The sequence below is a fragment of the Phascolarctos cinereus genome, unplaced genomic scaffold (assembly GCF_003287225.1).
Source record: "Phascolarctos cinereus isolate Bilbo 61053 unplaced genomic scaffold, phaCin_HiC Scaffold_4;HRSCAF=312, whole genome shotgun sequence".
NCBI classification, from domain to species: Eukaryota; Metazoa; Chordata; class Mammalia; order Diprotodontia; family Phascolarctidae; genus Phascolarctos; species Phascolarctos cinereus.
The window spans coordinates 231398075-231410736 of NW_027555847.1; the positions used below are offsets into that span (position 1 = coordinate 231398075).

At 38.5% G+C, this 12662-nt stretch overlaps 2 pseudogenes; both read left to right on the forward strand.

The window, feature by feature from the left end:
* Nucleotides 1–271: 271 nt before the first annotated feature.
* LOC110223160 (NADH dehydrogenase [ubiquinone] 1 beta subcomplex subunit 9-like) lies at nt 272–3753 on the forward strand (annotated as a pseudogene).
* A 1177-nt stretch (nt 3754–4930) lies between these two features.
* Nucleotides 4931–11359, forward strand: LOC110223161 (intraflagellar transport-associated protein-like; annotated as a pseudogene).
* The last annotated feature ends 1303 nt before the right edge of the window (nt 11360–12662 follow it).

Below are 12662 nucleotides of genomic sequence, written 5' to 3' on the forward strand. Positions count from 1 at the left end.
CAAGACCCGTATTTTACAGTAGGGACCCAGGTGTGGTCAGCTCTCATTGACGTCTTATCACTGGGAGATTTTATTTTACTTTTTTTAATTTTTAAGAAATTAGATCTTTGCCAAATCGCAAACATCATTCTACCAGAGGCCAACTTTTATAATTCAGTGAAAACATTTTATAGGGATAATTCTGAAGGACTAGCTAGCATCATTTAGTCACCTAAAGATGAAGCAGCAGAAACAGATCTTAAATTAAAGTGCAGCGTTTTCCTGAAAACCCCTGCGGCTACCAGCTGGGCTGAAGGTGAAGGGGGGGTGGGGGTGGGATGGCCCTGGGCACCTATCTGACCCACTGGCAGAAGGTGCTGCGGCTCTACAAATGGGCACTTCACCACTTCAAGTCCTGGATAGTACACAGGGATGAATACTGGCTGGTTCACAGCTTATTTGCTAAGAGCTTGGTTTGCAGAACATAATAATGAAAAAGACATGGTAAAAGCCGCCAAATTGCTTATGAAGGGTGAGGAAGAATTTTGGGCTTACCAGTATCCTCAACCATATAGCTTTCCTGATTCCCCTGGAGGCACTTCCTCTGAAAGATATGAGTGTTGCGAGGCGGAGCCAAGATGGCAGAGTGAAAGCAGTGACTTGCTTGAGCTCTCCCCCAAACCCCTCCAAATTCCCATTAAAAAAATGGCTCTTAACAAATTCTAAAGCAGCAGAACCCACAAAAAGACAGAGTAAAACAAATTTCCAGCCCAAGACAACCTGGATGGTTGATCAGAAAGGTATATCTCACCAGGCTGATAGACGAGCGGAGTTTGGAGTGGGAGCTCAGGCAGCAGCAAACCTGGAGCAGGAGTCAGAGGACTGAATTGCGGGCAGCTAGGGCGGTTTCTAGACTTCTCAACCCACGAATGCCAAAGACAACTTAGAAAGTCAGTGGGAAAAGTCTGTTTCTGCAGTGAGAGAAGCACATTCCTTAAGGAGCTTAGCCCCGGGGGTCAGGGGGAGTGGCGGCTGCCTCCTGAGCTTCTGGCCCACAGACTACAGGGAAATTGGGTGGCTGATCAGGGGGGATTGCAGGGATCTCTTTGCCAGTGCTGAGGCAGGAATCTCTTGCTTTGCTGGTGCTTGGATCTGGTCACAGTTCTAGGTGGCAGTCCTGGGGAGAGGAGGAGCGCTGTTGTGATGGAGCTCGGAATGGCTGGGGAGAGGAAATTCTCCTCACAGACCAGAGCACAGGCCAGGAAAAAGTAAACATCTCACTCCTTATCATACCACCTTGGAAGGACTGAAAATTTACAGGTTCCTAGAAGTATCTCTGAAAACAGCTGTACAAACCCCCTGAAGCTTGGAACAGTACATTCTCCACATTGGAAGCACACTCTTACCTTAACAAAGAGTTTAAAACTAAAATAGTTGACTGGGATCATGAGCAGACCTTGCAAAAAGAGTCAAACTATATAATCTTACTTTGGTGAAAAAGAAGATCAAAATACACAACCAAAAGAAGACAACAAAGTCAAAGCTCCTATATCCAAAGCCTCCAAGAAAAATATGAATCAGTCCCAGGCCTTGGAAGAGCTCAAAAGGGATTTTGAGAAGCAAGTAAGAGAAGTAGAGGAAAAACTGGGAAGAGAAATGAGAGTGATGCAAGAAAATCATGAAAAACAAGTCAACAGCTTGCTAAAGGAGACCCAAAAATATACTGAAGAAAATAACACCTTAAAAAATAGCCTAACCCAAATGGCAAAAGAGGTCCAAAAAGCCAATTAGGAGAAGAATGCTCTAAAAAGCAAAATTGGCCAAATGGAAAAGTAAGTCCAAAAGATTACTGAAGAAAATACTTCCTTAAAAATTAGAGTAGAGCAACTGGAAGCTAGTGACTTTATGAGAAATCAAGACACTGTAAAACAAGTCCAAAAGAATGAAAAATTAGAAAACAATGTGAAATATCTCATTGGAAAAACAACTGACCTGGAAAATAGATCCAGGAGAGAGAATTTAAAAATTACTGGACTATCTGAAAGCCATGATCAAAAAAAGAGCCTAGACATCATCTTTCAAGAAATTATCAAGGAAAACTGCCCTGATATTTAGAAACAGAGGGCAAAATAGAAATTGAAAGAATCCACCAATCTCCTCCTAAAAGAGATCCCCAAAGGAAAATTCTTAGGAATATTGTAGCCAAATTCCAGAGTTCCCAGGTCAGGGAGAAAATATTGCAGAAAGAAACAATGAAAGTATTGTGGAAACACAATCAGGATAACACAAGATTTAGCAGTTTCTACATTTTGGGACCACAGGGCATGGAATTCTGGAGGGCAAATGACATGGTATTACAACCAAGAATCACCTACCCAGCAAAACTGAGTATAATCCTTCAGGGGGAAAATGGTCATTCAGTGAAATGGAGGACTTTCAAGCATTCCTGATGAAAAGACCAGAGCTGAATAGAAAATTTGACTTTCAAATACAAGATTGAAGTGGAACATGAAGAGGAAAAGAAAGTCATAAGAGACTTATTAACGTTGAACTATTTACATTGATGCATGGAAAGATGATATTTATAACATATGAGACCTTTGTCAGTGTTAGGGTAGTTGGAGTGAAAAAATTATATGTATGTTGATAGGTAGATAGATAGATAGACAGATAGAGAGATATAGGGCACAGATGAAGATAAGGGGTCATATCTGGAGAATAAAATTAAGGAGTGAGAGGATATACTAGAGAAGAAAAAGGGAGAGGTAGAATGGGGTAAATTATCTCACAAAAACAGAAAGAAAAGCTCTTACAGTGGAGGGGAAATGGGGAAGGTGAGAGGGAATGAGGGAATCTTATTCTCATAGGATTTGGCTTAAGGAGAGGAATAACATACACATTCAATTGGGTATGGAAATCTGTCTTACCCTACAGGAAAATAGGGGAGAAGGGACAAGAGAGCAGGGGGATAATACAGAGAAGGGCAGATTGGGAAAGGGGTAATCAGAAGCAAATACTTCTGAGGAGGTACAAGGTCAAAAGAAAGAATAGAATAAATGGGGGGGGCAGGATAGGATTAAGGGAAATAGAGTTAGTTTTTCACAACATGTCTACTATGGAAGTGTTTTGCATAACTGCACATGTATCCTATTGAGTTGCTTGCCTTTTCAATGAGGGTGGGTGGGGAGGGAGGAAGAGAAAATTTGGAACCAAATTTTAAAAACATGTTTAAAAAAATGTTTTCACATGCAACTGGTAAATAAGAAATACAGGAAATGGGGTACAGAAATCTATCCTCCCCTACAGTGAAATAGAAGGGGAAGGGGATAAGAGAAGGGGGGGAGAGATAGAAAGGAGGGCAGACTAGGGGAAGGGGTATTCAGAACACATGCCATCTTGGGGTAGGGGAGGGGTGAGATGGAGTGAAAATTTGGAATTCAAAATCTTGTGGAAGTAAATGCTGAAAACTTAAAATAAATAAATTTACGTATATATATATATATATAAAGATATGGTTGTTACAAGGTTCCCTAGTGGTGCTTAGACTACTGGCATCCCTTTGAGAAGGCAATATACCTTGATTACTTTTCCAAGAAGGAGAAATGGAAGAAACTATACTTGGAAAGTTAGGATAGTGAGGTTCAGCAATTGAAGGAGGAAGCTCCACTTGATGGTCCTAAGACTGAAGCTCTGCCCTCAGCATGAAAGGAAGGTTATTTACCACCACTATGGTGGCATATTGTCACTAGGCCCCAAGAATACCCTTCAGAATAACATAATCACACACTTTAAACTTTCAAGTGTGTATATTGAATATGTAGATACACATATTCTTGACATAATAAAGTTACTAAACTGACAAAAAAAATTAAAATGCATCATCTTAAATAGAATTAAAGCTAGAAGGGAATTCTAAGGCCATCTGGGCACTATGCTTTTAGAAAATACTGCTAGGTGGCACAGTGGATAGAGCAGGATAGGAAGTCAGGAGGACCTGACTTCAAATCCAGCCTCAGACACAGAACACTCACTAGCTGTGTGACTCTGGGCAAGTCACTTAACTCCAACTGCCTCATCCCCCCCAAAAAAATACCCAAATTAACTATAAAGCACATAGGAAGAAAGACACTATCTGCATCCAGAGAAAGAACTGATAAATAGAAGTATAAAGAGTAAAAAAAAATGTCCAATACAAGATAAAATAACATATGGACCAAAAAAAAAAAAGAATGGGGACTGTATTCTAGGAGGATGTAGGAAGAAGAAATCACTTTCACAGGGAAGGTTCATGAAGTAGATGACACCTGAGAAAAAAGGAAGTAGGAAGGAATCATCTGTTTTCTGCTCAAAGACCTCCAGAGAAATAGAGGAGGGGGAGGGACTCCCTGAGATCACAAATTTTCCTTTTACATACACTCAAGCATATACACATACTTGTTTGTGTCTAATGGGAGCCACTTCTAGGGTAGGGAGGAGGGAAGAAAAAAAAGGAAAAAAATGTAGGTGATAATTTTGTATATTTGAAAGGAATGGCAAGTTGTACATAGTAGATTTGCAGTTTCATGTGCAATTATCTTTTTTTTATCATACTACATTATAGAAATGCTGGGTTTTTTCCAGAAATTAAAAATAAAATAAATTTCAAAAAAAGGAAAAGAAAATACATTGATAAGATGTGGTTGTCATTGTCATTGTTGCTGGTCCTTCATTCTCACAGAAGACTAATGACATCAGCAGGGTAAGGGATGGGCGAGATCCAAAGGAGACAACTAGTACATAAGGGCCTCAGGTCATGCCATGTGAAGATGGATCAAATACACTGGGAACATTTAGCCCACAAAGAGAAGACTCAGAGGGGAACCTAGTAGCTGTCTTCAGGTATTTCCAGGGCTGTCATGTGGGATAAGAATTGGATGTTTCTGTTCAGAGCCAAAAGGTAGAAATAGAAGTGATGGGTGAAGTTGGAAAACGTAAAATTTAAACATGACTGAGGAAAAATTTCAGGAAAAATTAAAGTCAACCAAAAGGAAAATTGGTGGTCTCAGGAAGTTGAGTCCCTTCCCCTCCTCTACCTCTCTGGAGGTCTTTGAGCAGAAAATAGATGATTCCTTCCTACTTCCTTTTTTTCTCAGGTGTCATCTACTTCATGAACCTTCCCTGTGAAAGTGATTTCTTCTTCCTACATCCTCCTAGAACACTGTCCCTATTTTTTTTTGGTCTATATGTTATTTTATCTTGTATTGGACATATTTTTGCTCTTTATATCCCCTTTATTATATTAAACCTCCTTGGGGGCCAGGGATATGGCATTTTTCATCTTTACATCCCCATTGCTCTGAACATAGCAAGTGCTTAATAAATATTTGCCTGAATTAATGAAAGAGAATTAAATTGAATCAATAATACCTTATATAAATGCAAAATTTCAAACCACGTGTCCAACATTAGGCCCTCCTTTTAAAAATGTTCTAATATATTAAGTTTTAAATAAATCTGTAGGGTATATGTATAAATATGGCTTTAGTATATTTAGTTTTAAATAAATCTATATCATCAATGTGAAGAAATTCATCCTTTGGTTAGACAACAACCCACCAATGACTTCTCATTCTTTGAGCTCTTGTCTGTGTCCCTCCACAAATCCTCCCTAAAAGGGGTGGGGTGGTTGAGTGGGTAGAGGTGCCCGGAGTGTCAATGTAATGTGTGAGCATCCTTCTTCTAGGACTTACAACATCACCTGGGTACCAGCAAAGCACAAAGGCGACCCATGACTACATGATCAGCCCCATACACATCTCTTGGATGATGTCCTTTATGCCATTTCATTGTTCAGTCACGTTAGCCATTTCCAACTCTTTTGCTCTAACAATGAGTGTGACTCTGGGCAAGTCACTTAACCATTCAGGGTTTTCTCAGCAAAAATACTAGAGTGATTTGACATTTATTTCTCCAGTTCATTTTACAGGTGAGGAAACTGAGACAAACAGGGTTAAGTGACTTGCCCAGGGTCATACAATTAGCAAGTGTCTGAGGCTGGATTTGAACTTAGGAAGATGAGTCTTCCTGACTCCAGGCCTAGTGCTCTATCCACTGTACTACCTAGCTGACCTTATGCCATTTGTTCAATATAAATCATTGAAGGAAATGTGCTACAGCCCTATTTATGCCCACCATAGCAACAACAACAGCAATAACACTATCACCACCAATAATAACAATAATAAAAACACATATAGCATTTTAAAGTTTGCAAAGCATCTTTGACATATTATCTCATTTAAGCCTCATAACAACTCTATGAAGCAGGGACTATATATACTATAATTCTCATTTCTTGAGGAAACTGAATCACAAAGAGGTCAAATGTCATACAGAATCAGAACCCAGATCTTCCTATCACTCCAGCATTTATAATACTAAGGTGCACTCTACAAGATGCCTCTGCATTGAACTTCAACTTTGATTTCTTGGAAGACTGTGGTATTACATATTTTTCAACCAAGTGGCATCGCTATAGGAATATGAATGTTAAAAAGATAGGGTTTTGTTGTTCTTTCATGAGTGAAGTCATCAATGGAAATAGTAATGATTATAGTAGCTAGTATTTACATAATACCCACTATGTGTCAGGCACAATGCTAAACACATTACAAATATTATCCTCACAGCAATCTTAGGAGGTAGCTGTTATAATTATCTCCATTTTATACTTAAGTAAGCTGAGGCAAGCAGAGGCTAAGTGACTTGCCCAAAATCACACAGCTAGTAAGTGCCTGAGATTGGATTTGAACTCAGGTCTTTCTGACTCCATGCCCAGGACACTGTCTACTGCACCATCTAGCTGTCTATCATTATTGTTGCTATCATCATTATCATATTGTTACTATTATTACAGCTCTCTAAAGACCATGCCATGCTACCTCTCAGGATAAAATATAACCTACCCAAATTTATATCTCAATGAACTACTATTTGAATGATTATACTGGGCAATTCCCCAAATACAATCTGACCCACTCTCTTCAAATCTGGAGCTAGGTGGCGCAGTGAGTAGAGCACTGGCCCTGGAGTCTGGAGAACCTGAGTTCAAATGTGGCCTCAGACACATAACACATTAGCTGTGTCACTTCACCCCAATTGCCTTGCCCCCCCAAAAAAAATCTGGGGCCAGCTCTTTGTCCATCTTCAGTGTTTATTCAAGACAGACTATAATGATGGTTCAGCTCAGTGTTTTATTCAGTTACATATCTTTGGTCAATACACGTTCTTCATCCATTTTGATATTTTCTGTATGTGGACTATTAAGTCAAACGCACATCAATGACAATCACATTTTGGTTTTTTGATATAATCAGTGCAATATCCTCTGAAAAAAAAGGAGCCCCTGGAAAATTTTACCAGGAGGACCAGTGAGAATTCTTAACCTGGGGTCCATAAACTTGATTTTTTTAAGAAATATTTTAATAGCTATATTTTAATATAATTCATTTCCTTTCTAATCTTATGCATCTAAAAATACTATTCAGGAAAGGGTCAATAGGCTTCACCAGATAGCCAAAGGGCATGACACATACAAAAAAAATGTTAAGAACCCCTGATCTAGATGGAATCACTGCTCTGCTTGGATATTATCCATAGCAATGATAAGCATATGCTGCTATGCTTAATACCATACTTGGAATTGATAATCATGGGATGAAACAAAAGTATCTCTATTGTTACACACATTAAGGAATCTTTCAGTATTTTGTAACACATTCATGAGAGTTACCTCATTGGAGTAGAACCTATTAAGTCTAAATTTTCTTCCTTACTAAATCGAATGCTTCTTTATTGTACAGTCAATGAACAATAAGCACATCTTGTATTCTTCCCACCTTTCAGTCAATTGGGTTACTATGAAGTCATCTATTAGATAATATTGTTGCCAAAGACTGTTCCTTCATTATATTTATAAAATACACCCTAGATACTTGTGTAGATCATTCTCAAAGATTTTGTGGAGAGGAGAAAATAGGCTTATGGGTCAATATTTATTGAAGTCCTATAAATTGCCTTTTTTCAGTTATAATAGCACTCATAATTTTTCCAATATTTTCGTATCATCCTCTCTTTTCAGATATCTCAACAGTGGGTTCCTTCAATTCCTTTAAAATTGTGTGGCTTGCAGCCCAGGCCTCCTCTTTGTATAATTGGTCTTATCTAGAAGCTCTTCCAACATCTCTGTTTTCGTTGATGTCACTTCTTTTTCATCAAGCCCTAGGTTGAGTCCATTAAGCAGAGGCTACACTGACTCTGGTGGAGGGAAAAAAGAGTTCATTATAAAAATGATAATAAACATTTGAAGGTTTTTGTTTTGTTTTGTTTTTGTCTGCTTGTTGTCCTCAGTCAAATTTCATTCACAAATGCTGTGGGAAATATCTGCATACCTGTGTCTCACACAAAGCTCTCTCTGAACTTATTTTTTTAAGTTTCCAGTTGTCTTATGAGATGATTCAGCTCATAATATTCCAGCATCCTCTCCAGAAGAATTTTACAAATGAATTTATTGTTTAGAACCATGTTGTCTTTGATTTTTAGATGCCTTGACAAGAAAATCTAGTTTTCTGACTCAGGCTGTCTCAGGATTCTTTTGGCTTCCTCACTGAGGCAAGTGTTTGGCATTATTAAGTTTCTAAGAAATCCTGATAGTCTATGTTTATATCTATTCTTTTATCCTTTCTCCATTTTCTAGTGTCACTAATTTGTTTGAATACATCAGGTTAAAATTGTTTTGATTGGACAGAACATTTTATTTATATTTTTGGCACTTCTTATTTTGCATTGATTTTTATCTTTGCTCTAACAAGTAGTTGGCCTAACTATGCAGAAACAATTTGTAAATAATGACTCCCACAAGAAAAATAAGTCATTTCCTTTCTGTAAAGACATAGATAATTTCCTTTCATGTGTGTGATTTATTTAGTATTTCCCATGCCCTATACTTTCTATCACTCCCATTGAAGAATATATTCATGTTGTATAGGTGTAAGTCTTCTGTCTGTTTCTATTCTTGAACTGAAGGCATATTTTTGAAAGAGTTTTTTCCTATCCTTTCCTGTGTCTAGTTTTCCACTAAAGATATTGAGAAATAAATGACATGTTGATTTTATTTGGAGGGTCTACTCCAATTCCTCATAGAATTCCTCTGCTTTCTGATCCTCTGCTATAGACATTGACCATAAGCCACAACTATTTTCATGGTGCTATTTTTGCAAGTGTTCATCATGCATTCTGTAATATGAGATGATCAGGTATCCCATGAAATTGCTTCTTATTGATTTTGGACACATGATAAGACTAATCCCTTTATTTCTCTCTCCAACAATATGTAACATACTTTGATATTATAGGTAGAGCTCTGAATTTGGAGTCAGAAAGAGTTCAAATCCTGCCTCAGACACTTCATAGCCTGTGTGACCATATGTGACCAATTTACTTTATTTTTCTGACCCTCAGTTTCCACACCTGTAAAGATTGCCCCCTTCATCCATTGGTGAGTTCCTTCTGGAACCTCCATTTTGTATAGAGGCTCAGACTGGCCTCTATTCTACTCTTAGCCCTGTTGTTGGCTTCTAAACTTCTAAGTCGTGCCCTTCTCATCTTGAAACTTCCCTCAGCACTTGGTATCACCTCACCCTAAAATATACAACTACCTTTGTGGCATCCTCAATATGAAATATCCATCTGTAAGATCTGTCCCTTTCTTCCATTGGTGGGTTTTACATGGAGTGTCCATTTTGTGAAGGATCCCAAGCTAGCCTTTAATCTCCTCTCAGAGCTTAGCACGGTGACTGGAACACAATAAGCACTTAACAAATAATTGTTTCCTTCCTTCCTAGTAATAGCACCTAATCCACAGGGTTGTGGCAAGGTTGAAACAAGGTAACAAATGTAACACTCTTTGTGAACCTTAAAGTGCTACATAAATGCTAACTATTGGTGTTGTCCAAAGGGAACCCATGAACCTCTCTTACATTTAGTTCCAATGTCCTTATATCTTAAGACAAAATAACAGTTAAGTAAATGTCTATAGATGACCTAAAAACTGTGATTCTTAGCAACATTTGTACCTTTTCTGCCACTCTCTATATGAAAGCAGAAGGCAGCCACATATGACTGAGGGCCGTTTTGTATATGTTTCTGTTTCATGGCTTGACATTGGCAAAGAATTGATCAAGAAGTGGTCAGCCTGCTGGTAATGAGCTTCTCCATACTCAGACAAGGTCTTGAGACATCAGACTCAAGCTGGTCTCTTTTCAACATGGTCAAACCAAACACAGCTCCCACCTTGTTCTGGCATAGCCTTTGAGAACTAGAGTTACTGCCAGGAGTAGAACTTTTGTGGAGGCTTTAAAATTTTTATCACCACTTATTGAAAGTCAAAGTCTTTGGCACCATCTTTCCTTTTAGAAATGACTTGAGGTTTCAGGGATGCACGACTAATGGGCAGCATTGGCTTTCCTCTGCCCCTGCAGTGAAGGAAGCCTGGGCTCTTTTATGCTCAAGAGGAGCAGAGGGACCTCAGAACAGTGGCTGAAATTACAAAAAATTACAAAAATTACCAAAAGGGGGGGGAGGGGAAGAAGCTGTTCAAAATAATTTGTCTGTTTAGTTATTAAGATTGGGGACCGTAGATAAAGACCAGTTAATTGAGCAAGCCCTAGATCAGTTTATTAATTGCCATGAGCAGACATATGAAGAATTTTTGAACACTTTCACTCATCATTGAAAAGATCATAATGTGATTAAGAGCCCAACACCTAGAACAGACTCTTCAGGAAACACCTTTGCCACTATAGAGTTTCCTCTTGGTCAGCACATCAGGAATGAGTACCTTTCTCCCAGTCCTATGTCACAACCACAGGAGGAAGAGCAGATTGCTGTCAGTGAGGGATAGAACGTCATCCTTTCCATTCAAGGTGACCTAAATCAGTCAAGAAAGGTGAAGATAGACAATTTCCTAGATTTGGAAGATCTTGACATGGATGAAGAAAACTGACCACAAGTTCAGCTCGGAGTTGCTGCTGCTTCCAGAAGAGGTAGAAAAGGACATACATTTCTCTGTCTTAGGATATATTCCCTACTTTTGAGCAGCATTCTTGTCCTGAGCTGAAGACCTGGCCAACAGAACAACCCACATTGAGCCATTTGAAGGAGGTACCTGGGGATGAAGTTCAGCCATTCTCACTTGATGGAAGAATTTGACTATAACAATGTGCTGCTAATCTCCAAATTCTCTAATATAGAGATGAAAACACAAAGTCAAAGAACCAAGTACCTAATTTGCAACCACTTTTTTCTTGTTTCTTTTTCTCTTGTTCTTATTAAGCAATATTAGAACAAAAGACCAACTGAATGTTGTACCTTAAAAAAATGACTTGAGGATGACAGGGGTTGATTTTTAAATGGTATTTTTACATAAGCTTCATATATCATATAAGTTCAGGATTTGAAAGTTGTAACTTAGAAACATACATAGACAGCACATTAACAAATTGAGGCAAAATGAAAAAACATTCTTTGCAAATGCTTTGGGCTTGAGTGTATAAGCAAACGCATGCTATTTTCTCTATGTGCTTTTATAGATTTTAAGATCTCAACAAGGAAATTCAGAAGAAAAAAAATTTCTGCTGGACCTGAAGCTGTATTTAGTGTACTCAAAGTTCTCTTAAGACCAAGCTCCTCAATTTATTTTCTCTCCTGCCTCTAGCAGCCTCCAAACAGAGGTACTTGATCCTGTGTGTGGTGTCTAAATGGAGTTAAGATGTTTACCTGCTGCTCCTGTGCCTAACATTATCTTAAATGTCCCCCATTTTCCCTTAAAACTAAGCAGATCCTGTTCCCTTTTGAGGGTAATCTCTGACTTCCTCACATCAGATCAAACTAAGATGACAATTCATCTTTTAACATGCATAAAATTATTTTTATCATCTAAAGAGAAGCTAGACATACCAATTTTATTTAATATCTGCCTTATGAGAGGCAGCCTGAATAGAAGGCCAGTCTTGGAATCAAGAAGACCTAGGTTCAAGACATGACTCTGACATGTACTCCCTGTGTGACTAGGGACAAGCTATCTAACCTCTCAATGCCCCAAGAAGCTCTCTAAGGTTGTAACTTACAGACAGTTACCAATATGTATTGGTGGAAGGAATTTCCACACTGAGAGTTCCTTACACCAATAAATCATTTTTTTTGTTTAGTCATCTTCAGTTGTATCCAACTCTTCATGACCCCTTTTGGGGTTTTCTTAGCAAAAACACTGGAGTGGTTTGCCATTTCCTTCTCCAGCTCACTTTACAGATGAAGAAACTGGGGCAAATAGGGTTAAGTAATTTGTCTAGGGGTATATGGCTAATAAGTGTCTGAGGCCAGATTTGAACTCAGGAAAATGAGTGTTTCTGACTCCAGGCCCTGCATTCTATTCACTTCACCACCTAACTACTTTAATAAAATCATAGATCCAGGGGGGAAAATGCTTGACACTGAATCTCTTTGGCATCTTGAGTCATCATCTCTTCCTCCTTGAAGGGGTTATTCATTGGGTCAAATTGAACCTGGTTTCCTAAAATATCCCTTGGTATTCACACCCTCAACAAAAATCCATGGAAAGGATATTTAGATTTGGAGTTAAAGGATCT